This window comes from Leopardus geoffroyi, chromosome E2, assembly GCF_018350155.1.
Source record: "Leopardus geoffroyi isolate Oge1 chromosome E2, O.geoffroyi_Oge1_pat1.0, whole genome shotgun sequence".
Classification (NCBI taxonomy): domain Eukaryota; kingdom Metazoa; phylum Chordata; class Mammalia; order Carnivora; family Felidae; genus Leopardus; species Leopardus geoffroyi.
The window spans coordinates 2,514,902-2,541,042 of NC_059335.1; the positions used below are offsets into that span (position 1 = coordinate 2,514,902).

General features: G+C 46.5%; 1 protein-coding gene and 2 long non-coding RNA genes across 9 annotated transcripts in view; 2 read left to right on the forward strand and 1 right to left on the reverse strand.

Annotated features, from left to right (window-relative positions):
- ZNF667 (zinc finger protein 667) overlaps nt 1-26,141 on the reverse strand; it is a 60,916-nt gene that overhangs the window by 21,053 nt on the left and 13,722 nt on the right. The window contains exon 1 of one of the 5 annotated variants that reach the window (XM_045440249.1): nt 7,625-7,725. The exons of 1 other annotated variant lie outside the window; for it this stretch is intronic. The gene's annotated coding sequence lies outside the window, so the exon portion shown is untranslated. Of the gene's footprint in view, nt 1-5,966; nt 6,084-6,376; nt 6,498-7,624; nt 7,726-26,141 lie in introns of those variants that run through there. 3 more of the 5 variants (XM_045440247.1, XM_045440248.1, XM_045440250.1) reach the window with 3 other exon arrangements.
- Nucleotides 6,663-9,169, forward strand: LOC123577946. Of its 3 annotated transcripts, none has more exons than XR_006702150.1 (3): nt 6,663-7,002; nt 7,361-7,802; nt 9,124-9,169. It is a non-coding gene; the product is annotated as an uncharacterized LOC123577946 (long non-coding RNA). The 3 variants fall into 3 exon arrangements; XR_006702152.1 differs by having other exon boundaries at nt 7,361-7,535; nt 9,124-9,165; XR_006702151.1 differs by having other exon boundaries at nt 9,120-9,137.
- On the forward strand, nt 9,191-12,837 carry LOC123577976. Its single transcript, XR_006702188.1, has 2 exons — nt 9,191-9,243; nt 12,155-12,837. It is a non-coding gene; the product is annotated as an uncharacterized LOC123577976 (long non-coding RNA).

Sequence of the window (26,141 nt, forward strand, 5' to 3'; positions counted from 1 at the left end):
TTTGCTACCACAGCCCTGCCTCACTTCCTCACTCCTTTCTCTCTTTGTTCCAATCTCACTCTCTACCAGTCTCACCCTAACCTGTCTAGTAACACTGCAACCTGCCTCCCGCCCTCCTACCTACCACTCCCAGTCTCCCTTGCCCAGCCCTGACTTCTCTTTTCTCTGCAGCTCTCATTGCTAACGCACTAAGTGTGAGAGAACTAAAAAGGCATACACTGGTCTCTGCCTTCCTCCTTGGTACCACGGAACTCCTAAAACCCTTGTAAATGCTTAAGCGATAAGAACACTAGGAATGTTTCTTGTTTCAATGAGGTGACTCTGGGTGGGCTCCTGGACAGGGTGTGGTCATCAGAAAGACCAAGCCATGAAGAGAAGAAGCCTGAAATTTTCAGCCTCAGACAAGGGGGCCTACCAAAAGTCTTAGATGCCTGAATTCTCTCTGCATTAGACTCCAGGGCAGGGGTGTGTTAAGTGATTTGTGGCCCTTGCCAATTTCCATGGTGTAAACACTCCCATTAGGGCCCCACTGTAAGCTACCAAACTGATGTCACTGAGCTTACAGCTGGGGAAAGGTGTACAGAACAGGTCTGTGAACTGGTGTGAGCCAGCCCCAGCACTCCGCAGCCACACAGCCTGAAAATAAAGCTCAATTCTTTGCCTGGGAGTTCTCCTACTTTTAATTATCATTCCCAAAGCATAGAGGTAACGCCTAGTTCTGTGGGACACACCCCAAGGCACTTTCCTCATTATAGAAAACTACTGCTGGTTGGTTCTATTTCGTTTTGAAACATCCACATGACTTTGGCATCCTACGTCATAATAAACCTGAGCCTGTGTTAATGTAATCATACTTTAAACTATTTACCAGATCAGTACATCCCTTGGCTTTTTTTCCCCTTCCAATTCCTCAAGTACAACAGATTACTGCAGGAAGTGGCATCATGTCCATCCTGTGGTTTCTCATAGCTGCCTGAACTCAGCCATGCAACCCAATCTAGAAAAGCACAATCCTTGTCCACAAAACCATTTTCTCTGAGGAGCCCAGCAATGCTGGAGAAGAAAGAACAGCAGTTTGGTATTAGATTATTCCAGATTCAAAGTCTGCCTCTGCCGATTACTGGAGTAAAGAAAACCTACCTCACCATTAGCTGTTAGAAGTTTACATGAACTACCTTTTTAAGAGTTATTTTCAGACACAGGCACATGGTAATTTCTTCCCTTCCTTCTCTTCTCACTTTTATCTCAGTTTACACCAAGCATCCCAAAGACCAAGGAAGCCTGAGATCCACTGAAAAGGCTGTGGGTAGAATTCTCACAGAGTGCGGACTGGAGAGAAACTGCCACCACCTCAAAGGAGGATAATTTGGCAACATCTTTGAAACCTGAAGGCACACACCCCCTCAACATAGTAAACCTCATTTCTGGTATTTGTCTTTGGAAGTCCTTGCATGTGGATATAAACGACACATAAGAGCGTCCAGTGTGGCAAGACTTATAGGAAGAGGCAGTATGGTCCTGCGGTGAAGGACTTGTGCCTGGAGGCTGTCTGGGTTCAACTTCTAACTCTGCTACCCTTCCCTAGTGTACTCTCTGGGCCTCTGCTTCCTCCGCTGGCAAATGACGCAAGCAACTGACGCCACACAACTGTTCTGAAGACTAAATGAGTGAAAGCACGTAACACACTTAAAACAGTGCCAGTGCTGAACAAATGTAAGTTACCAAGAGATTGGAGACAACCAAATTGCCCATCAATAGGGAAATGGCTAAGCGAGTGTTACGTGAACATGATGCGACACCAGGTAGATCTTAAAAGGAACAAAGTAACACCACATCACTGCTTCTTCGTTGAGGACAATTTTGCACCCAGGGGACACTTGCAATGTTTGGGGACATTTGTGGTTGTCACAGATGGGGTGGTGGTGGTAGTGCTCCTGGCGTCTAGTGGGCAGAGGCCAAGATGCTGTTCAACACCTTACATTGCACAAGATAGCACCCCAAAGCAGAGAACGTCAACTGTGCCAAGATGGAGAAATCTGCTGTACACGAATTGCGTGAAATGATCTCCAGGATGTGATGTAATGACAGTGAAAAGGGAACAGAAAAACCACTTAGAGAAAACGAAATATGGAAAACGTAATATATATGTTCGAAAAGGCAGACATGTTCTGGAAAAATAATCATGACATTGGCAGCAGTGACCGTCTCTGAAGAGAGGACCTAAGTTACTTGGTATGGGAAAAGAAAACTCAAAAATTCACCATCCCCCCATCCCATCTGCACTTTGGCATCATGTTTCATGCACATATAACTACTTCTTCAAAGCAACACAAATAAAATCGTGTACATCCCACACTACCTCAGGGGAGAACAGTACACCTAGCCTGTCTTCTGAGACTCAAACGTAGTGTGGAAAGGGCTTGGCAATTTAAATTTAATACAAAGCTAACTTTTTTTTTTTTTTTTTTAACATTTATTCCTTTTTTTGTGAGACCCAAAGTGCAAGCAGCAGAGGAGCAGAGAGAGAGGGAGATACAGAATCAGAAGTAGGTTCCAGGCTCTGAGCTGACAGCACAGAGCCTGATGTGGGGCTTGAAAACCACGAATCATGAGACCATGACCTGAGTCAGACAACCAACTGAGCCACCCAGGCGCCCCAATACAAAGCTAACTACTTGATCCTAAAGTGAGGTTGGCAAAAACCAGCATGGGAACAGGTTTCAAAGACATACTGGGCAGCGGCCATGCCTCTCCTCAGGAGCAGACAACTAGGGTTCTTCCTCTCAGCCCCAACATCTCTGTGATCCTGGGGGGCTGTGCTGAGCACTGAATTGGGGGCAGGTCCTAATGTACCTGAGAACCAGGCACTTAATGAGCAATCTCATTGCTTCCCTTCAAAATCAGCTTTTGCTGTACCAGCTATCAAATATTTGACGATCACCCCTACTCTGATCCTGCCAGTCCCAGAGGCCAAGATAACAAGATACTTTCCTTAAGGACCCTAGTCTAACTGTAACAGAAAATATGGGCTTCGCACAGAAACAGATTTCCTCACTTGTAGGACGGGGCTAGGAACGTCCCTAATGCAGGAAAGCACAGCTGTCAAGACTGTCTTGGATAAAATATTGAAAGCACTTGTCACTCATGTCTCCTCCTCTTCCTCTACCAAATTAAGTTACCTTATTACTCAAGTAAGCTCTCGGAGCTACAGCTCTCAACCTTGTTTGCACATTAAAATGTCTCAGGAGCTTTTTAGTAAATATTGATGGCTGTGCCCAACGGCAGACTAATTAAATCAGAATCTCTGAGAACCAAGTCTGGGCACTTCTTTTTATTTTTAAAAAAATTTTTAAGGGGCGCCTGGGTGGCGCAGTCGGTTAAGCGTCCGACTTCAGCCAGGTCACGATCTCGCGGTCCGTGAGTTCGAGCCCCGCGTCAGGCTCTGGGCTGATGGCTCAGAGCCTGGAGCCTGTTTCTGATTCTGTGTCTCCCTCTCTCTCTGCCCCTCCCCCGTTCATGCTCTGTCTCTCTCTGTCCCAAAAATAAATAAATGTTGAAAAAAAAAATTAAAAAAATAATTTTTTTTAATGTTTATTTATTTTTCAGAGAGACAGAGTGCAAGCAGGGGAGGAGCAGAGAGAGAGGGAGACACAGAATGGAAGCAGGCTCCAGATTCTGAGCTGTCAGCACAGAGCCCGACATGGGGCTCAAACCCATGAACTGTGAGATCGTGACCTGAGCTGAAGTCGGGCGGTTCAACCAACTGAGCCACCCAGTTGCCCCCTGGGCATTTCTTTTTAAAGGAGATGCTAATGGGAAGCCACAGTTTAGAACCATTACCCCAGTCTCTATGAGCCGTGGGGTGGGGCTGAAGGTCTGACCTCTCCGGTAGAAACCCACACCTCAGTGTTGAAGAAGAAAAGCCTATGATGACCTCAAAGGCAAACTCTTGGATTCCCCCACCAAAGGATACCACCAAGTCACTGATGGTGGCCACTACTGGCTTTGGAACCGAATGAGATGCCCACGGGAAGCCTGGGTATTGATCCTGTGCTTAGTCCCTAATCCCATCACCCTGCTTTACCCAACAAAACGCTTGCCACTGCTTGTCATAAACTGAACCGTCTTCCTCCTGAATGCCAGTCCCAGATGGAGAGTAACCTGTCTTGTTCATTAACTAGCACAGTGCCTGACCCATGGCAGCCGCTGGACTACGGAGTGAGTGACTCGGGCAGGCCACAGACACATTCTCTTCTCGGGTAGAGAACATCATCCTTATGTCTTCTTTCCTCCAGCCCCTCGCCCTCTTTCCTATCTGCACACTTCGTCACAGCTCTGACGATCCTGCCCTCCAGGGGACACCCCGCAACGTAGGGAAAGGTTTTTGCTTTCACACGTGGGGGGAAGGGGGCTCTGCTACCGCCATCTGATGGGTAGAGGCCAGAGATAATGCTAAACATCCTACAGTAGGCAGGGCAGGGCAGCGCGCCGCCCCCGCCCCTACACAAAAATTATCTGGCCCGAAGAATCCACAACTCAAAGAAGGAAGACGCCTGGGCAGACACGGAAAAAATCTCCAGACCCCTGTGTTATCAGCAAATCCTTCCCCTCAGGCTCTGCCACCTCCGACCCAGGTTATTCACCCCACAAGCTCCCCAGGGACATGTCCATCCTGGAAGACCCTGAGCCACTGGTCTCCCCTCATGCACCCTGCTACTGCCCTCCCAAGACCCGACTATTAAACTCCGGACCTAAGCTCCAACCTGGCCTTCAAGGTTACTTTCTAGGTGGGCCTGAAACCTCTACTCCGAGGCTCAACTTCGGATTTTCCGCCCTCGGATTTTTTCTGGGTGTGAGACCCCTGGGGTGACTACGCTAATCATTAAGCAATTATCGCCCACTGCGGCTTACTTGGGCCAGGCACCCTTCTACTCCAGGCTCACCCCAAGCCCGGCATTATGAACCGTCCCTGTTTTAGAGATGAAACTGAGGGCCAGCGGAGTGACCTCTCCCGGGGTCACACGACTAGTGAGCGATGGAACCTGGAGCCCCAGGGCTGCTGCAGAGGAGACCGGTCCCAGAGGCCAGCAAGGCTCTGCCCCCCACTTCAAATACACACGAAGGCAGGCTCGCAGGCTTGGCTACGGGGGGCAGCGCCCCTCAGCTGGGAAAGGCCGACCGCGCACCCCCAAGCTCGGAAATGCAAACGGCAGCGTTCACCACCGCACCCCTACCTCTGCCCCGACACGACGCTTACTTAAGCGGCGCCAAGCCGCGGGCGGGGTGTCTCCCCCGCGTGACCGCGGGGAACCCTCCCACAGGGACGCCTGCACAGGGAAAGGGAGACGACCGCACACGCACTCTCACCCGCCCAAGTCGCACAGCCGTCGGCGAGAAACGACCCCGTCGGTCTGGGGCGCACACAAACGCGCCCCACCAGCACGAGGCCTCGGAGCAGCACCCGCATACCCACTCCTGGCTGTCCAAACATCTTTCCTGTCTTACAAACGACCACGGCGCACGGTGGTCCTCGGACGCGCGCCCACCTGCCCACGGTCTGTCTGTCTGTCTGTCTGTCTCTCTCTCTCTCTCTCTCTCTCACACACACACACACACACACACACACACACACACACAAGACGCAGAACGCCGACCACCTCACGTCCCAGACCCGGTGCTCCCCTCAGCGCTGCCACTGGCGCGCGCTGCCCCGGGCCCGCGACCGACCCCGCGCCGCTCCGGACCCGCAGCCTCACCCCACCTCAGGACCCGCGCAGCCCCGCCAGAACCCACACTGCGTCACGACCCTGCGCCGCCCCAGGCCCACGACCCCTCACGACCCCGCGAGGCCTCGTCAGGAATCCACACTGAGTCATGACCCGCGCAACCCCCGGCCCGCGCCCCCCGCGCCCCCTCACGACCGCACGCAAACACACAACCCCACAGTCTTACAGACACACACTCACATTCAACTCAGTCCGCCCGGGTCGGGTCCCGGCGGAGACCACTCCGACAACTGCGCGGCACCCCGCACCCCCAGTGCCCCTCCGCGCCTGCGCACTCCCCTCGGAGACCCCAGGGGCAACCGCCGGCCCCGCCCCCTCACACGCACAACACGTAGCAGGCCACCGCCCCGCCCCCGGACCTCCCCGAGCGCGCCGGGCCCCGCCCCTAAACAAAGCCACGCGGCGTGCACGCGCTTACTCTCCTCGGGCGGGGGCGAGGGGACTCCCCACACGCTGAGCCTGAGGCCCGCCCCCTCACATGCAACAGACACTTACGCAAGCACGCCACCGCAACCCCTGCACCGAAGCGCGCGCCAGGCCGAGCCCCGCCCCAGCACAACCCACGCAGCAGTAGAGCCGCGCGCACGTACAGAGTGTACCTGGAGCTCCCGGGGCCACGGTTCTCCAGTTAAATCATGTGGCTGCCCTGAGGCGCGAGGGCCTTTTTGCGAGCCAAGGAACCAAACCCGGCCTCCGCAGGTGGCCTCCCTCACCGGCTAGCACACCCGCAGGTTCCCGTGCATGGGCTTGCACTGTGGCGCTCGGCGGTACTGGGAGCCGGGCTCCCCCGCGGTTGCGCGTGCGCACTGCGAACTCAGTCCGCAACCCCCAGGAGCCTCCGGGGCGCAGCGGGGCCAGGCCCAGAACGTGGGGCAGACTCCCGGTCTGCGCGTATCGAGATCTGTCCGGCCCGGAGTCGAAAAGACCGGGGAGAGGGGCCCAGGAACGATGCTCAGGCCAGAAGTAGAATCTCGTTCGCGCCAACGTAGAACGAAGGTCCCGAGAGTCCTTTGCGCTGCGCCTCTCTGGCCCGCAGCCTACATTTCCCGGGAGCCCCTGCGACGCGTGGGGACGCGGCGGCGCGCGGAGAGGAGCGTCGGGCGGCCGCGCGCGCAGTGGCTGCATCTGAGGTGACCGCCTCGTCCCCCGGATTCTCTGAGAGGTGTGCGGTGTGGACCCGCCCCTGGCACCTGGGCGTGAGTCCCGGGTTGTGACGGTACGTCTGAGTCCGTGAGGCCCATTTTGTGCCATTGTATCTTCTGAGGCCCTGTGTTTGTGATTGTGTTTTGCGTGTGTGAGGGGGAAACACCGGGGTTGAGTGTGTATGCTCGTGCCCGCAGGTGTGTCGTCTCTGGCTGCTTTGGCACCACGGCAGAGGTGAGCCTACAGAACCTTAAATTACCGTCTGACTCTGGATGACTCTGTGTGTGTGTGTGTGTGTGTGTGTGTGTGTAGGGAACCACAGAAACCGAATGGGTGTGTGCACAGAAACCACCGTTTGTGCAAGCGTATGTTTGTGTGCGTGACACCACGGTGACTAATTTTGTGGAGACTCTGTTTTTGCGTTTTTATAGGCGTGTGTGTACAATCCTGACTGCAGTCGCAGTGTGGACTCTCCCCGCCGTCGAACAATGACCCCACTGGCGTGTGCTACGATCCACCCTAATTCTGACCCTATCTCGCTGGCGACGGCTCAGCCCCCAGGACGGCGCCTACCCTCCCGCCCCCAAAACCGGACCCCAGTTCCAGGTCTGTAGGTCAGAGTTTCTGGGGACCCTCCTCCGAGCGCTTAATATGCCAAGGGCGGATCACAGACCTGGGAGAGGCGTCTTACTTACCAGTCACCAGCGTTACAAAAGGACGTAACCCAGAAATGGCCCTGGAAGAGGCACAGGGTGAAGCTTCCACTCTTCCAGCGCCTCCACGCGTTCACCGACCCGGAAGCGCTCTGAACCGCGTCCTTTTTCGGAAGAGGCTACACCGCAAAGGCACGGTGGATGAAGCCATTGGCCAATGGTGATGGAACTCAATTTCCAGCCCCTCTCCCTCGCACCGAGGTCAGGGGGTGGGATTAAAAGTTCGAACCCTCACCCGCGGGCTTGGTTCCCCTGGCAACCAGCCCCACCAAAGGAGTTTCCCTCGATTTCCTGTTCGTTAACATAACAAAAGAGAGCCTTCCCTCTCAGCACTTAGGAAATTCCTAGGGTTGGGGAGCTCCAGGCCGGAAAGGGGCGAAGAACAAATACCTGTTTCTTACTACACAGCACTACATCGCACCACGTGTGGGGGAAACGCTGGGTTTGTGGTGGTGCCCTCTGGGACTAGGTACTAAGAATAAATGTGTAAGGCACTAGTTTCTGCATTCCCACTTGTGAGACAAGGTGGTGGTGATCATCAAAATAGCAGCTAACGGGTATTAGGACTTTCACTACCACCACTGCTAGCAGCTGGCACATTGCTGCCCCAGGTCAAAAGTGTCATTTCCGCTTAAAGTTTTATTTAATCCTTTTAACCCTACTGTTGTTTCTTCTGAGCTCTCTGGTCTCCAGGTGCATAAACGGAGGCACAGGGAGGTCAGGTTAACTCACCCAAGGTCACACAGCTAGTAAAGATCAGAGCGTGTTTTTGAACCCGGGTCTTGCTGACTCCAAAACCCCTGCTCTTTGCACCCCTTCGGGTTTTTTTTTTTTCCCTGGAGCAAGCTGCTTCTTGAACTGGGAGATTCGTCAGTACCTGGTGGTGCTGGCGGTACCTCTGCTGACACCTGGAAGCTAGCACCTGCTGTCTGGGAAGGTGCTTTCCCTACGGAATTCACTGTGGGGTGGGCATCCACTGGCCAAGAGGCTGCTAACTGAATTCAGGAATGAATGCATGGATAAATGAATACTGCTAGTTTAGGCATACAGAACTGAGGCTCGAAGACATTACACTGTTTCTTGACAAGTGAAATTTTGGGAGCCAAGGTTCAAACCAGAAATTTCTGACACAAAGTCACAATGATATTCCAGAGCTTTATCTTAAGCCATTTTTGTCTATTTCATTTCACTTATTCTTTTATTTATCCAATATTTTAGTTTCTATTATGTACCAAGTATTTTGCCAAGTTGATGTAAAATGATAGAATCCTAACAAAATAGAGGTGGTCTCCAAAGTCATGGAGATCACAGTAAAATAAACGACCCTTACAGTAAATAAGCAAATAGAAGTAGAGTACATTCATATAACACACTGTAATTTAAGAATATTCTGATAGTTTATCCATTATGTCATCACATAAGATGGTTTGAAAGAATTTCATGCAATTTAGATAATGTGGGTTTTTGTTTTTTAGAGAGAGAGAGTATATCTCAAGCAGTCTCTGTACTGGGAGTCTGATGAGGGTCTCAATCCCATGACCCTGACACCATGACCTGAGCGGAAATCAAGAATCGGATCCTCAACTGATTAAGCCACCCAGGTGCCCCTATAATTTTGATGTTCATTTTTAACTTTGTTTTGAAATTGTACAAATTTCATAATTTTCATTCATGTTTTCCTTTTTACCCTAGAGTTGTTTAATGGAAATGTTTTATAATTTCCTGTTGTAAGCATCCTTTATTTAGGTTTTCATGTTCTCCTTTAAATCTCTTCATTTCTTGCCTTGTGAGCATAAATGACACTTGTAATTTCAATTTTTGGACATACTGATGCATTCTTTGTAACCTAACCGAATATACGGTCATTTAAAAAAGATTCTGTTCCTCACCCTGAATAGGAAAATTTTGAAGAAATAAAGGCTGAGATAGGCTGTCCCAAAGGTTTCCCTGGGAAGGCTATTAATCCTTGGTCAGAATCCCGGGAAGTCAGGAGAAATCATGGCAGCCCAGCCAGGCTCCACCTTTTGGCCTACACGAACATCCTTCAATATAAACTTGCTCAGGAAAGCAGAACTGAGAAGAAACAGACCAAGTTGTTAACAGTGGCCATCTATATAGAATATCAATTATTTTCAGGGCGCCTGGGTGGCTCAAGTGTCGGTGGCTCAAGTGTTGGTTAAGTGTCGGACTCTTGAGTTCAGCTCAGGTCAGGATCTTGCAGTTTGTGAGACTGAGCCCCACATGGGGCTCTGCGCTGACAGTGAGGAGCCTGCTTAGGATTTTCTCTCCCTCTCTCTCTCTGACCCTCCCCCACTGTCTCTCTCAAAATAAATAAGCTTTTTTAAAAAAATCAATTATTTTCAATATTTATCTTGATAACTTACATTACCCCCACTTTTCTAAAATAACCAGTTATCTGGGTGGCTCAGTTGGTTAAGCTTCCAACTCCTGGTTTCAGGTCAGGTCATGATCTCACGGTTCGTGAGTTCAAGCCCCACATCCGGCTCTGCATTGATAGCACAAAACTTTCTTGGGATTCTGTCTCCCTCTCTCTCTGCTCCTCTCCTACTCGCTCTCTCGCTCTCTCTCAAAAATAAATAAATAAACATTTAAATAAAATAAGCAATTATCACTTTTCCCAATGGTAAACCCAGACCACATTAATAAGGCTAAATAGTGGGAAGTCACACTTACCCATTTACCACAATTCTATCTGATAATAAATAAATTACCTTTCCTCTAAGTGTAATGACTTAGCAGAAGCAAAAGTGATTGGAACCATTTAAGAGCTTTGGGTCCCCTAATCACTGATGGTTCAGTTCCTCCAGTTGGACTCCCTCCTACAGAAACCAAATGCCAGGCACAGACCTGGGCTTCTCCCAGCCTAGCCCTGCTGGAGCAATCAGGGTGACTTCCCAGCTGCTCCCACGAAGGCAGCCCCAGGGAAGGAGCCACAGTTATTGGAGAAAGTGGTTAAAACTGCAACAGCAGCAGCTCTGGGGAGTGCAGGGCAAGTCAGCAGGTGGCAAAGGAGGCATGACACCCCTCCTTCCAACCCACTGTCTGTGGGGCAAAGCACGGGGAGAGGAACTGTGCTCATAGCCCAGGAAACCCATCATTCAGTGTCATCCTCAGATGTTACTAGAACATGCAAGCAGACAACTGAGTATTCAGGAAGCATGAGATCCTCTTTCTGGAACTTGAAAGAGATGGCCCATTTCCCCATGCTCCCCAAAGGAGAGATTCAACAATAGCACCCTTTTCATCCAGAGGGATGAAATGGATTCTGGAGAGAATGAACAAGCATAGATGGTATTTGCAGTACTGTTTTCCTGATGGCAGGAATAATGGGCAGTTTGCATCTTGTTGTGCATAGTTGAATAACTGACTTCTTATTCACCATTGCCATTTTCACGTGTGTGATGCATTACTAGCACATTACATCACATTACTAGTCCTAGACTGACTCCTGGCTTGTGGTTGGCGCTCAGGAGCCAAAGTGGATGTATAGATGTATAGACACACCAGTGGTTCTAAACCTCAGGGGCCACAAGGCAACATATGAAGATATTTTTGCTTGACACAGTTTGGGGAGGGGTTCTATTCTACAGCCTCTAGTGGGTGGAGGCCAGGGGTACTGCTAAACATCCCACAGTGGACATGACAGCTCTCTCCTGAAGTTACCCTGCCAGAATCTCAACAGTGAGGAGCCCTGCTTTACATATATAAACTCCTGTTCCACAAAACTTTTCAATGGATTCACAGTTCTACATTTTGCAATACATTCTAATTTAGCCAATCCCCTTAACCATTCGTGCCTTTTCTCTTTTAAATATACTGGCATTACCTCTTGTGTGTTAATCTGGTAAGCAGCTGCCATCTCTGTTTCTATTTTCTTCTTGGGTCTACCCAGGAAGAAGGTGGAGGTCACAGGCCTGCAGCACGTTTTAATGTCCTTGGGGTTTCAGGGCTCTCCCAAATACATAGATGCCCTAAGTTCAGCCATTTTCTTGGGGTTTTATGCTTCACTCAAAGCTCATGGCTATGGGAACAGACACTCCACCTTTAATTAAAACCTCTAGGGGGCGCCTGGGTGGCGCAGTCGGTTAAGCGTCCGACTTCAGCCAGGTCACGATCTCGCGGTCCGTGAGTTCGAGCCCCGCATCAGGCTCTGGGCTGATGGCTCGGAGCCTGGAGCCTGTTTCTGATTCTGTGTCTCCCTCTCTCTCTGCCCCTCCCCCGTTCATGCTCTGTCTCTCTCTGTCCCAAAAATAAATAAACGTTCAAAAAAAAAAAAAAATTTTAAAACCTCTAGGAGAGCGTCAGGGGGGCTCAGTCGGTTAAGCGTCTAAGTCTTCAGTTTGGCTCAGACCATGATCTACGGTTTGTGAGATCGACCCTGCATTGGGCTGTGCAGTAGTAGCACAGAGCCTGCTTGGGATATCGCCCCCCCCTCCCCCCCGCCACTTCCCTGCTTAAGCTCTTTCTCTCTCTCTCAAAATAAACAAACAGGAGCATCAGTCATCTGGTTCTTCAAAGCCGATGACTACAGCAAGGACCCAAGAGAAAGACACACTGTGTGGTGTGACTCTTCACAAAAACAGCAGCCACTCCAGTTTTGCTTTCAGAAGCTTCCTCAAGGCTGAAGGGAGCACCAGCCTCCCTGAGAAAGGATGCCTCACCTGCTCTGTGGGGTGAGGGGCAGCTCCTGGAGGATGCCCCTTGAGGCTCTGCTGTGTTGTCTTGTGGGCTCTGTGCCTGCCTTCAGCCCACCTGAGCAAGGGGCTCTCAGGCTTCACTTTGACAGGCCTGCTGATGTTGTTATGGTGGCCATCTTTGACCTTACGCTCATCAAAAACTATTCCCTCATTCACTTTACCTGGAGACCACCTTGCAGAACTCTGCTAAGTGAATCGGGAAGAGGGGCACAGGAGAAGGGGACAAGATGACAGGGGGCTAGGCATGCCTGCACCAACATTTCCCATGCCCTCTTACGAAACACGACTCCTGGTCAACTTCCATGATTGTCTGCTACGTCTTACTCATGACTCTGCCTCCTACCTAAATTTGGAAAATGCAAATTTGATGACATCCGTATAGACGGTACTAATTAAGGATCACTTTTCCAAAATAATTGCAAGAGTGTGCTTCCCACACATTAAAAATGTGCATCCAGGCTGCAGCGACTTCTTACTCAACACGTCTTCGGAGGCAAGGGAAACAAGCAAAAATGAACTACTGGGACCTCATTAAAATAAAAAGCTTCTGCACACCGAAGGAAACAATCAACAAAACTAAAAGGCAACCGACAGAATGGGAGAAGATATTCGCAAACAACATATCAGATAAAGGGTCAATATCCAAAAATCTATAAAGAACTTATCAAACTCAACACCCAAAAAACAAATAATCCAGTGAAGAAATCGGCAAAAGACATGAATAGACACTTCTCCAAAGAAGACATCCAGATGGCTAACAGACACATGAAAAAATGTTCAACATCACTCATCATCAGGGAAATACAAATCAAACCACAATGAGATACCACCTCACACCTGTCAGAATGGCTAACATTAACAACTCATGCAAAACAGATGTTGGCAAGGATGCGGCCAAAGATGATCTCTTTTGCATTGTTAGTGGGAATGCAAACTGGTGCAGCCACTCTGGAAAACAGTATGGAGGTTCCTCAAAAAGCTAAAAATAGAACTACCCTACAACCCAGCAATTGCACTACTAGGTATTTATCCATGGGATACAGGTGTGCTGTTTCGAAGGGACACATGCACCCCCATGTTTATAGCAGCACTATCGACAACAGCCAAAGTATGGAAAGAGCCCAAATGTTCATTGACGGATGAATGGATAAAGAAGATGTGGTGTGTGTGTGTGTGTGTGTGTGTGTGTGTGTGTGTGTGTGTGTGTGTATACATACATACACACACACACAATGGAGTATTACTTGGCAATCAAAAAGAGTGAAATCTTGCCATTTGCAATTATGTGGATGGAACATGAGGGTATTAAGCTAAGTGAAATTAGTCAGAGAAAGGCAAATATCCTATGACTTCACTCATATGAGGACTTTAAGAGACAAAACAGATGAACATAAATAATATAAAAATAATATAAAAACCGGGAGGGGGACAAAACATAAGAGACTCCTAAATATGGAGAACAAACAGAGGGTTGCTGGAGGGGTTGTCGGAGGCGGGGATGGGCTAAATGGTTAAGGGGCACTAAGGAATCTACTCCTGAAATCATTGTTGCACTATATGCTAACTCATTTGGGTGTAAATTAAAAAAAAAAATTTTTTTTAAATGTGCATCCAACACCTCATAGGTCAGTGATGCCGCTCTGAGTAACATGCACCCAGTGTTCTGGAAGTGAGCACACCATGGTGGATGAACTGAGATTGTGGCAAACATGTATTCGAACCGTGGAAGAGTCCTACGAGCTAGGAGTAGTTTGGGTTCTCTAGAGGCGCACCCCACACACTATGATGAAGGGGAACGGAGGAGCCTGCCTGTGTTTGCAATGGGAAATCACATCTGCTGACTGTCATCCCAAATCGTCTACTGGGATTGGGGCCAATCTGTGCTTATATATTCACTCAACACTTTTTTGGTGACTGTCTACATGCTAGCGTCTGTGTGAGGGACCAAGGTTTACCTGTTAGGGGTCAGGCGGTAGCACATTGGTCAGGAACGCAGGCTTTATCTATAGACTGCGTTCAAATCCCATGTCTGACTTGTTGATACAGTGGCTCTAGCAATTAGTAAGGACAATGCCTGTGATTTTTCATTCACGAACTATGGGTAACGATAACATCTTCCTCACTGGGTTGGGATAAGGTAAACAAGTTAATACACATCAAGTTTTAAAGACTAAATGAGCTCATAGCCTTAATGCTGGAAAGTGCTGTCATGCTCTGCCCTACAGACAATTGTTGACAATGCATCAACATGGGAAGATTTTGAAAAATCAATGTATGAGATTCCAGAGAGAAGGTGACCCGGGGGATTGTGGGACTTCACAGAGGTGGGCAGAAGGGGATTTTAGAGTGGGCACACCTCATTTGTAAAGTCAGTTTTAAGGATCCTCCATGGTAATTCCTGTGCTAGGCCTGTGATAAACCATTTTTTTTTTTTAAGTTTTATTTAAGTAATCTCTATACCCAACATGGGGCTCGAACTCATGACCCTGAGCTCAAGAGTGGGACCCTCCTCCCACTGAGCCAGCCCCTGTAACAAGCCCTTAGCCCTCTGAAACCCTTTGTGATGCATCAGAGTCATGAGGAATGCTTTCCTCAACACCCTCACCCTCCAGTGATGTGACATTGGGTGAAACAGTCTCATTGCTTGTTTCTGTTTGGTTCACTCTCATATGAGATCATACAGTATTGGTTATAAAGATTAAGGAGAAATGACATAATGTGTGCAGTGCCTGTCCCTGTGCCTGGTCCTCAGAGCAGTCCTCCACCCATGGAAACACCCCATTTCCTTGCTCGGTTTTGTCATATCATTGTCTTCCTCAAAGACATTCTTGCCCTGGGGTGCCTGGGTGGCTCAGTTGGTTAAGCGTCTGACTTTGGCTCAGGTCATGATCTCACGCTTTGTGGATTTGGGCCCCGCGTTGGGCTCTGTGCTGACAGCTCAGAGCCTGGAGCCTATTCAGATTCTGTGTCTTCCCCTCTCTCTGCCCCTCCTGTTTGCACTCTGTCTCTGTCTCTCTCAAAAATAAATAAACGTTACAAAAAAAATTTGTTTAAAGATGTTCTTGCTGAGTAATTGGGACAATGTGACTTTGCGTTGTGTCTACAAGAGTATACTCCTTTGCGAAATACAAAACAATTTTTTTTAATTTATTTATTTATTTTGAGAGTGCACGAGCAGGGGAAGGGCAGAGAGAAAGAAGAGAATCCCAAGCAGGCTCTGTGCTGTCAGCACAAAGCGTGATGCCGGGCTTGAATTTACAAACCTTGAGATTATGACCTGAGCCGAAATCAAGAGACAGACACTTAACTGACTGAGCCACCCAGGTGCTCAAGAAATACAAATTTATATAATCATCCAACAAATGAGCTTTACAGTACTAACAGTTCATGATCTCTATGTCACAATGAATAATAAACATTTTCTCAGTGTTGCGAAATTACTTGTAAATATCACAAAAGGTAATGATAATCATCTTTGAAAAAGTCTGTACCTGAGATTCTGACAGCCTGAGGCCTCGTCACTAATTTGGGGGATTGAGGAAGTGACTGCAAAGGTCTGTCCTCTTCTGGTTTCCCTGGCTCTTGGGGACCAAGAAAGGTGACTCCAGCTCCCTCCTTGTCTGGGACCTGGATTCCAATTCTTTCTCTAGATATCTGAGGCTATCAGAAACTCAACTGAGCCTCTGGACTGCCTTTATTGAATTTAAAAATGTCCAGGGACACCTGGGTGGCTCAATCAGTTGAGCGTTCCACTCTTGATTTTGGTTCAGGTCACGATCCCAGGGTCATGGGATCGAGCCCCGTGTTGGGCTCCATGCTGAGCATGGAGACTGCTTAAGATTCTCTCTCTCTCCCTCTGCCCTTCACCCTCACTCACACACTCTCTCTCTAAAATAAAATAATAAATATAAATTAATTAATTAATTAAAATGTCTATTGGGTTTTGAAAAGCTGCCCTAAAATATCATGAATAATCTCCTATGATCCTAAAGGAATAGGACCAGTAAACACTACTTTACTCTTTTGTTAGTGTTCTGATTCCACCAAATAGAGTTGTTCTAAATGACATTTTGGACATAATGGAAGAAGACCAATCACACTCTGTCTCTGAATGCTTGCTGATTAAGCAGGAGCATGCTTTTATTTTCCCGTTCTCTCTCTAGTTTACTAATCCTGCTCCAACCTACCTGCATGTATGTTCACCCTCCTAACATCTGTCAAATAGCATCCCCAGATATCAGCAAGATGACCCGTCCATGAGATAAAGCCAAGCTCCCTCCAATCCCAGCATGACAGAGCACTTCCTCAATGATGTCTCCTAGCCTCTGCGTGAAGGGGGCAAGTTGGGACCTTTTCTTTTGTGATTTGAAGGTGGTTTAAGTGGAACTTTCAATGCAGAGTTTTCCTAAGGATTGAGTAGGAATCATGCATGATACAATGATTTTGGAATGATGAGACAAAGTGATGACAAAGTCAGTCATCTGAGGTAAGGAGTTCAAAGACTCTTGACCTCTAAACTGTTGTATAATGATTTCTGTCAAAGAGATGGGCCTTTCAGACAGTTCCTAAAATGAACGAAGGTTACTTACAACCTTTGTTATGTTGTGTCCCACTCACAGCACAACAATAGCAAAGTTGTGCTGTGAATAGAATTGTACAATCAAACAGGAGTGGACAATGAACTGTGTGTGAATGTTGTAGTAAGTACGCTGTATGTGTGGATTTATCCACTCTGATGTTCCGTGAATTTTTATAGGTAAGAGAGAAGTAGAGGGTACTAAAAACCACAGGTGAATAGTAGCAAGTTTTACAAAAGGCTAAATGGCCACTGGACAGCTAGATGACCACTTTCTTAGCTATCAGAACAACAGAGAGTAGAGGGTCAGTTCTCCCAACTATGCTATTTATCTTTATGGGTAATACACAAATATAATATAATGGATGCTAGTCCAAGACTCATCAGACCAATAAGGTGAAAAGGAAACCATAATTAGATTCCAAGTAAGCATAAAAGTTTAAGAAAAAATCTATGGAGTAAAAAATAAAAATAAAAATAAAAAGACAAAAGGTTATATCATCGTTGAGAACCAAGGTATTAACAATACTATTGAAAGACACAGAAAGCCCCAGAAATTCCCAAGAATAAAATTGTATCTTTTTTTTTAAGATTTTATTTTTAAGCAATCTCTACACCCAACGTGGGGTTTGAACTTACAACCCCAAGATCAAGAGTCACATGCTCCACTGACTGAGCTGGCCAGGGGTCCCTGTCTTCAATGTCTTATATTAGTGTCTTATAGTTTTCAGCATACAGGCCTTTCATCTCCTTGGTGAAATTTATTCCTAGATATATTATTCTTTTTGATGCTATTGTAAATAGGATGGTTTTCTTAACTTCTCTTTTTGATAGTTCATGATTTTGCATCCTGCAACTATACTGAATTTATTATTCTAATGGGTTCCTGACTAGTTCTTGATGTTCCTGTTCAGATTTTTGGGGACAACCTTTGAAGGGGCTGGATGCTTTGCGCTGGCCATTGAGGAGATCAACAGAGATGCCAGTCTGCTTCCCAACCTCACCCTGGGTGTCTCCCTTTGGGACTCCAGGGTCAATCTGCACTCAGGTTACAAGGGCTGCACTCCTAACTACAGGTGTTGGGGCAGCCCCCCTCTGGCTGCAGTGGTTGGAACAACAAGTTCAGCTCTTTCTAGTCCCATGGCAAGACATCTGGGGCTTTACAAAATTCCTCAGGTGAGTAGTCCTGAAACCCCCATCATTATGCTTAATTACATCCCTATTACAAGCATCATGAGCTTACTTATTTATACAAAGTCAAATTCTTTTTGAGCCTCCTTATCCTAAACTACAAAATAAAGAAAACTATAGTCTTCTCCTTGTAAGTTGGGGGAAGGACTGAGGAATAGATGTGAAGGGTGAAAACAGACTAAGTCCTAACGTGGTATTATTGTCTTGACTCTTCCCCTCCTCCTCTTCTTCATCCTTCTCTTCTTCTTCAATTTCCTGTTATCATTGGCAGTTTTCTTACCACATAGTAAAATATCAGAAATTGTATTAAGGTCTCATACCCTGTGGTCATCATGTACCAAACCAACCTTTCAGATTCTTGGATGACAGTCAAATCTTGTCTCAGAAACATTATTTATACATCGCTACCATAACAAAAAACAACCACAATAGTACCATCCACTTAAGAAGGAACTCTGATTCTCCTGGAATTTTTCTAAGAAATTCTCATTTTGAGGAATCTGTGGTAGCGAGGTATTGTGCCTTCATTCTTGCCTGGGGATTGCAGAAGCCGTGAGTCCCACCCCCCTGTACCAGCCAGGAGAGGAGAATAGAAATAGTGCACGGAGTATTCTCAGAAGAAAGCCTTATTGGACTTTCCATTCTTTTATGTGTGGCTGACTGTCAGACAGAGGTCTGTCTGGGGCGTCTGGGTGGCTCAGCTGGTTGAGAGTCCAACTTTGGCTCAGGTCATGATCTCGCAGTTCATGAGTTCAAGCCCCGCATGCGGCTTGCTGCTCTCAGTGCAGAGTCTGCTTTGGATCTTCTGTCCCTCTCTCTCTGCTTCTCCCCTGCTTGTGCACATGTGCTCGCGCGCTCTCTCTCTCTCAAAAATAAAGTTAAAAAAATGTTGAAAATAAAAATGAAAAAAAAAAGGGGCGTCTGGGTGGCTCAGTCGGTGAAGCATCCGACTTCAGCTCAGGTCATGATCTCACAGTTCATGGGTTCAAGCCCCGCATGGGGCTCTGTGCTGACAGCTCAGAGCTTGGAGCCTGCTTTGGATTCTGTGTCTCCCTCTCTCTCTTCCCCTCCCCCACTTGTCTCTGTCTCTCTGTCTCTCTCAAAAATAAACATTAAAAAAAACAAAAAAATTAAAAATTAAAAATAAAAAAAAAAGATAGAGGTCTGTACCTATGGTGTTTCCATGCTTCGGGTTGGATTTAAACACAGCTTTTAAAAAGAAAGATGTACGAGTAGACACCAGAAACAACTGTCTGGCCTTCTGAATTACTCAGTGACGTAACGTATTTCAACAAATGCTACGGAAGGATATTCTCTCTTCCTATTTAACCTAGCTGTGTTCAGTGCCAGATAAATGGGGCAAGCCAGCCAAGAAGGGAGATACATTGTTGATTTTAAAGTACGTCCATCCAGCATGGTAAAAGGTGGGACGAAGGCACAGTGGTGTGGGTGGTTGTCATAGAAACGGAAGCACGTTCCAATTGAGCAGCTTTCTCAGAAGGGTTATTAGTGGGATTTGAATTTTAACTCAGAGATGAGATATTTAACCACCACAGCATGTCCTGCTGCAAATGACACCCTTTGAACAGAAGAGAAAAGACAAAGGGTACTGGGAAGTCTAGGGGATCTATTACATTGGTGTCCAGGCATTCAAGAGGTTTCATTCATGCTCTCCCTGGCATCCATGTTTTCTTTCACTCCGCCCTAACTGTTGTACCCTGCATCCTTCTTGATGCAAAGAAATGCCAATTTTATTATAAATTTAAAAAAGAGTAATCCATAAAAGTAAAATATTAAAAAGCATTATTTGCAGCATGCATGCATGCAAGTCGGGGAGGGGCAGAGGGAGACAGAATCCTTTTAAAAATTGTTTAATGTTTATGGGGCGCCTGGGTGGCGCAGTCGGTTGAGCGTCCGACTTCAGCCAGGTCACGATCTCGCGGTCCGTGAGTTCGAGCCCCGCGTCGGGCTCTGGGCTGATGGCTCAGAGCCTGGAGCCTGTTTCCGATTCTGTGTCTCCCTCTCTCTCTGCCCCTCCCCCGTTCATGCTCTGTCTCCCTCTGTCCCAAAAATAAATAAACGTTGAAAAAAAAAATAAAAAAAAAATTGTTTAATGTTTATTTATTTTAAAAAATTTTTTAACATTTATTTATTATTGAGAAACAGAGAGAGACACAGCATGAGTGGGGTAGGGGCAGAGAGGGGGGAGACACAGAATCCGAAGCAGACTCCAGGCTCTGAGCTAGTCAGCACAGAGCCCCACGCAGGGCTCGAACTCACGGACCGTGAGATCATGACCTGAGCTTAACGAAGTGAGCCACCCAGGCGCCCCTAGACAGAGAGAGAATCTTAAGCAGGCTCCCGCTTGCGCTTTCTCTTTCTCTCTACAAAAGAATAAAAAGAACAGTCTACAAAAGAGAAAAACCATCAAACCTGGGTGGTGGGGGTGAGAGGGCTGGCTATCTGCATCGTATCAAATGTGCAATGCCCCGTCTTGGAGAGAGTGACAATCTTTTTGTTCCTTCCAGACACAAACACTGCAGGCTCTGCCCGAGGGTCATTATCCAAATAAGAAAGGGGACCACTGCCTTCCCAAAACGGAGACTTTCCTGGCCTGACTCTAGCATGTCTCACGCTGTCCTTAACTGCCCTCTCCGTTCTGACCCTGGTGGTGTTTGTGAGGCATTGAAACCCCCCTGGTCAAAGCCAACAAGCGGACCCTCAGCAATGCCCTCCTGTCTCCCCCATGCTCTGCTTCCTCTGCCCCTTGCTCTTCCTTGGCTGCCCCACTGCTGCCACCTGCCTCATCCAACCAACAGACCACATCTGCAGCTGGGTTCACGGCGGCCCTGTCCCCCATCTCAGTCAAGACCATCACTGTAGTCAGGGTCAACAAGCAGGGTCCAGAGGTGAGCAGGTCCTTGCACAGCTCACTCCTCTGCTCCTCGTTCAAGGGGTCCTCTTGGGGTCTGCCTGGGGATGTCTCCCCACTTCCTGGACAAGGACCCTCAGTCTTCACTCGGCCACATCACCATCCAGTGTAATGAGGGCTCTGATGCCGCCTCCTACTGTGTCCACCTTCTGCCCTGTTACCTGGGCTTCTTGATCCTGGGACCCCTGCTGTTGCTTTCTGGGTAAGAAACCTGCCTGACACCTTCGGTGAAGTCAAGTTCCTCACCTTCAGTATGCTGGTGTCCAGCAGTGTCTGGGTGGCCCTCCTCCCAAGTCGCCACGGCGCCCAGGGCAAGGCCACTCTGGCTGTGGGGATCTTCTCCATCGTGGCCTCCAGCGCCAGGTCACTTGGCTGTATCTTTGCCCCCAAGTGCTGTGTGATCCTCCCTCATCCAAAGGAACACCCTTTGGTCTTTAAAGAAAAGGCCCAAGACACCAGAAACAAAAGGACCCCATCAGGATCGGGTTAAGATGGTGGAGCAGGATGGAGGCCCTGAGCTTGTCTTGTCCCTGAAATGCAGCTAGATCAGCACCAAGCCATTTTGAACACCTAGGAAACTGATTTTAGGATTAACACAACAATCTGCATAACCTGAGGCACAGAACTTGGCCATCTGCGGTGCAGAGAGGTGAAATGGGAGAAAGAAAAACCGTGGAGGGTAGGAAACTGTTTTTGCAGAGAGAAGACAGAGAAAGAGAAAGTGGAGAGTGTGGCGCATTGGGGATTGTGCAAGAAAAGCACTCCCCTGAAAGCAGCTGGAGAGAAAGAGACAGAAAGAGTGAAAACACTCAGAGGGGACTGAACAAGAAATCTGTTCCCCAAAACCATTGAGGAGAAGAAAGGAGAGGGTTTCGATGCCACCAGCATTCTATAAACAGTGGAGCACAGAGTCTGAAGTTCCAGATTTCAGTGCCTGGCAGTGCTCTGGCAAGGAAATAGGACAAATCGCCAGGAGCAGGCAGTGGGGTCTGAGGGATCTGTGCGCCACACAGGGAGAAATGGTTCCCCTACTTGTAGTGCATTTGGTAGAAGCCATACAGCCTGGCCTCATCACAGGCAAAGGTCCCAGAGGACCCTGGAGAGCAGCCGCATTTGTTGGTATTGGGACAAAGACACCAGAGTGCAGTGACAACTGGTGCCAGCTGTGTGTTATGATTTGACTTAATCTCTGAACCTCTGCTGCTATGTGATTGCATGAACATTTTCTGGGGCAAGCTGGCACCTGGCCATTGATCTGTAAGACCCTCCCCCAGAGGGCTGGCACGGGTCCAAGCCACAGGGGTCTGTGGGGGTTTTCAAACACAACCCCATCTAAGATAAAACTCTGGAGGGAGGTGCCACCTAGCAGGCAGAGCTTGGACACTGACAGGGTAGAGGCAGGAAGTGAACGGAGGCCTGAGACAAAGGTAGGGTGCTTGATCATGGGGTGGCGAGTGAACCAAGTTCCTGTGCTGGAGACTAGGGAATTGGGTGAAGTCATTTCCACCTCTCCCTCCCCCCGCCCGCATGTGCACTACACTGGTCCACCCCAGTAAGCTAAGCAGCGCCACCTAGTGGAAAATGGGGCCATTACACCACCCCCACCCCCCCCACTCCCCACCCAACTGCGCCCTCCAAGCACATCCCCTAGAAGACCACCAAAGTCACTCCACCCACTTAGAGTATGGACTACAGAACCCTTCATAGTTTCAGTCCTAGGGGAAACTGGATGTAACGTCATTCAAGTTTCATTCTGTTTGCTGGCTCGTTTATTCGTTTTCTTTGCTTGTTTTTGCTTAAATTATTTTTTTCCTTTTTTTTTTCTTTTTTCCCCCCTTTCTTTTTTTCTTCCTCATTCTTGGATACAGAAAGAGAAATTTTTATTTTTGTTTTTGTTTTCTTACTTTATTTTTTATTTTTCAAATTTTTTATTTCATTTTCTTTACTTCATTTTATTCTATTTTATTATATAAATTTTTTTAATTTTAAAAATTTACTTAACTTTTTTTCTTCTCTTTCCCTTTTTCCTCTATCCTATTGAGCTTCTTTCAATAAGCTTCTTTCAAAACACACCTAAGATCTAGCTTCCTTTATTCAATTTTTTGTTTTGTTTTTAATTTTTTTAATTTATTTTATTAATATTTTTTTCTTTCTTAAAAATGACAAGGGACACCTGGGTGGCTCAGTTGGCTGGGCATCCAACTTTGGCTCAGGTCATGATCTCAGTCTGTGGGTTTGAACCCCCGCATTGGGCTCTGTGCTGACAGCTCAGAGCCTGGAGCCTACTTTGGATTCTGTGTCTCCCTCTCTCTCTGCCCCGCCTCCACTTGTGTTCTGTCTCTCTCTCTCAAAAACAAATAAAATGTAAAAAAATAATTAACAAAATGACAATATGAAGGAATTCACCCCAAGGAAAGAACAGGAAGAAATGACAGCCAGGGACTTAATCAACACAGATATGAGCAAGATGTCTGAACTAGAATTTAAAACCATGATAATAACAATACTAACTGGGTTGAAAAAGCATAGAATCCCTTTCTGCGGAGATAAAAGAAATAAAATCTAGTCAGGATGAAATTCAAAATGCTATAACCAAGATGCAATCACGACAGCAAGGGTGGATGAAGTAGAGCATAAAATCAGTGATTTAGGAGATAAAATTATGGAAAATAATGAAGCAGAAAAAAGAGGGAAACAAAGGCAAAAGATCACAATACAAGACTTAGAGAACTCAGTCACTTATTAAAAAGGAATAACATCCAAATTATAGAAGTTCCAGAAGACAAAAAGAGAGAAAAGGGGGCAGAAAGTTTATGTGAGCAAATTATAGCAGAAAACTTTCCTAATCTGGGGAAGGACAGAGACATCAAAATTCAAGAACGACAGAGAACTCCCATTAGATTCCACAAAACCAACCATCACTAAGCCATATTATAGTCAAATTCACAAAATACACAGACAAGGAAAAAATGAAAGCTGCACAGGAGAAAAGTCCTTAACCTCTAAGGGAAGCAGATCAGGTTCATAGCAGACCTATCCACAGAAAATTGGCAGGCCAGAAAGGAATGGCAGGATATATTCAATGTGTTGAATTGGAAAAAGTGCAGCCAAGAATCCTTTATCCAGCAAGGCTGTCATTCAGGATAGAAGGAGGGATAAAGAATTTCCCAGACAAAAACTAAAGGGAGTTCATGACCACTAAACCAGCTCTGCAATAAATTCTAAGGGGAACCCTTGAGTGGAGAAAAGACAAAACAAAACAAAACAAAACAAAAAACAAAGCAACAAAGACTAGAAAGGACCAGAGAACACTGCCAGAAACAACACCAACTCAACAGGCAACACAATGGCACTAAATTCTTATCTTTCAGTACTCACTCTAAATGTGAATGGAATAAATACTCCAATCAAAAGTCATAGGGTATCACAATGACCCACTGTGAAAACAAGACCCATCTATATGCTGCTTATAAGACACTCATTTTAGACCTAAAGAAACCGGCAGATTGAAAGTAACAGTATGGAGAACTATCTATTATTCTAATGGTCATCAAAAGAAAGCTGGAGTAGCCATACTTATATCAGACAAACTAGATTTTAAAACAAAGACTGTAACAAGAGAAGAATAAGGGGATTATATTGTAATTAAGGGGTCTATCCACCAAGAAGATCTAAGAATTATAAATATTTATGCCCCCAATGTGATAGGACCCAAATATATAAATCAATTAACCACAGACATAAAGAAACTCATTGATAATAATACAATAGTAGAGGACTTCAACACCCCACTTACAACAATGGACATATCATCTAAGCAGAAAATCAACAAGGAAACAATGGCTTTGAATGACACACGGGACCAGATGGACTGAACAGATATATTCAGAACATTTCATCCTAAAGCAGCAGAATACACATTCTTCTCAAGTGCACATGGAACATTCTCCAGAAGAGATCAGACAGTAGGTCACAAATAAGCTCTCAACAAGTACAAAAGGATCAAGATCATATCATGCACATTTTCAAACCACAATGCTATGAAACTCGAAATCAACCACAAGAAAAAAACTGGAAAGACCATGAATACTTGGAGATTAAAGAACATCCTACTAAAGAATGAATGGGTTAACCAAGAAATTAAAGAGGAAATTAAAAAGTACATGGAAACCAACGAAAATGAAAACACGACAGAACAAAACCTCTGGGACACAATGAAGGTGGTCATAAGAGGGAAGTATAATGTAATTCAGGCCTTCCTAAAGAAGGAAAAAAGGTCTCAAATACACAGCCTAACTTAACACCTAAAAGAGCTGGAAAAAGAACAAAGCCCAGACCAGTAGGAAAAAAGAAAGAAATAATAAAGATTAGAGCAGAAATTAATGATACCGAAATCGAAAAACAAGAATAGATCAATGAAGCCAGGAGCTAGTTCTTTGAAAGAATGAACAAAACTGATAAACCCCTAGCCAGATTGATCAAAAAGAAAAAGGACCCAAATAAATAAAATAAAAAATGAAAAAGGAGAGATTACAACCAATACCGCAGAAATACAAACAATAATATGAGAATATTATGAGCAATTATATGCCAACAAATTGGGCAATCTGGAAGAAAGGGACAAATTCCTAGAAACATATAAACTACCAAAACTGAAACGGAAAGAAATAGAACATTTGAACAGATCCATAACTAGTAAGGAAGTTGAATCAGTAATCAAAAATCTCTCAACAAACAAGAGTCCAGGGCTGGATGCCTTTCCAGGAGAATTCTACCAAACATTTAAAGAAGAGTTAACACCTATTCTTTTGAAGCTGTTCCAAAAAATAGAAATGGAAAACTTCCAAACTCATTCTATGAAGCCAACATTACCTTTACTACAAAACCAGACAAAGACCCCACTAAAAAGGAGAACTACAGACCCATTTCCCTGATGAACACGGATGTAAAAATTCTCAACAAGATACTAGCAAACTAGATCCAACAATATATTAAGAGAATTATTCATCACAATCAAGTGGGATTTATTCCTAGGATGCAGGACTGGTTCAATATCCACAAATCAATCAATGTGTTACATCA